Source organism: Saccoglossus kowalevskii, chromosome 14 (assembly GCF_978046115.1).
Source record: "Saccoglossus kowalevskii chromosome 14, keSacKowa6.1, whole genome shotgun sequence".
Lineage (NCBI taxonomy): Eukaryota > Metazoa > Hemichordata > Enteropneusta > Harrimaniidae > Saccoglossus > Saccoglossus kowalevskii.
This window is the reverse complement of record NC_140654.1, coordinates 20,616,362-20,617,500: the sequence shown is the minus strand read 5'-3', so window position 1 is coordinate 20,617,500 and position 1,139 is coordinate 20,616,362. Positions and strand designations below refer to the sequence as shown.

The 1,139-nt window shown below is 38.1% G+C and overlaps 1 pseudogene; it reads left to right on the top strand.

Moving 5' to 3' along the window:
- Nucleotides 1-252: 252 nt before the first annotated feature.
- Nucleotides 253-936, top strand: LOC102804128 (carbohydrate sulfotransferase 9 pseudogene; annotated as a pseudogene).
- Nucleotides 937-1,139: the final 203 nt, after the last annotated feature.

Here is a 1,139-nt window from a genome sequence, read left to right as displayed (position 1 = left end):
TACTATTCCATAACTTCAAAATTCATTCACCCTCTGTTACATAATACATGCAATGATAATCATATTTCCTTATATATTTTCCATTATATAAGAACCATTATTTTTCAGAACTTATCTAGAACCCGGATGGTCGAAACAGACATGCGCAGACGCCTGTCATTTCTGCGATGTACATGTCACCAGCTGCAAAATACTAGTATACAGGTTTCTAATAAATATGTGAACTGTTCAAACGCTAGTGAACAAAACATGATGGCTGCTGAAAGTGGGAAAATACAGACAGACAATTATAGACAATTGCAGTTGTCCCATGAAATGTACGTCGATGACAAGTATAAACTGATTTACTGTCCTGTTCCCAAAGTTGCAACATCAAATTGGCGAAGAGTGCTGATAGTAATGGGAGGGCGCTACAACAGCACTGCTGAAATAAAGGACAGTACATGGGGTATTTACACAAAGAAATTCAAACAACTTGGAAGCTTTGATCTAGAAGGTAGAGTACGGCGCCTTCAAACATATACAAAAATAATATTTGTAAGGCATCCATTTGAACGGTTGCTGTCCGCATATCGCGATAAAATTGATGGAAAAAATTCGAAGATACAAACGTTTCAAAGTTTTGTGAGGTTTGTCTTAAGCCACCAGAAAAACATTGACGTTCACTGGCAAACGTATGAAGAGCTTTGCAAGCCTTGTGATGTACATTACGATATTATCGGGAAGTACGAGACCTTTACACGTGACGCCAACCACGTGCTGCGCAAGATCAAGGCTGATGATATAGTGACCTTCCCGGACTTGGAACCGCATGGAACAAATACGTCATTGTCTTTATTGGTCAAGAAATATATTTCGAATGTTACAGAAACTGAAATGAAAAGTTTATACACAATTTATGAGAACGATTTCAAAATGTTTGGTTATCAATGGTAGTACACGCTCTAGAGATCTTCCTAATTGAGTTATAGCTCTTCATGTAAAGCCGCGAGAATTTCCATTTCATTGTCTTGTCTTGTTTGTTCTGTCATTACTCTTTCGTTGATCATAAAGCGCGATTTCCTAAATCACAATAACACTCTCGCGAAAACAATTGTGGTTCTACTTCACGTTGTCACGATACAGTCCCCAACGTGGTT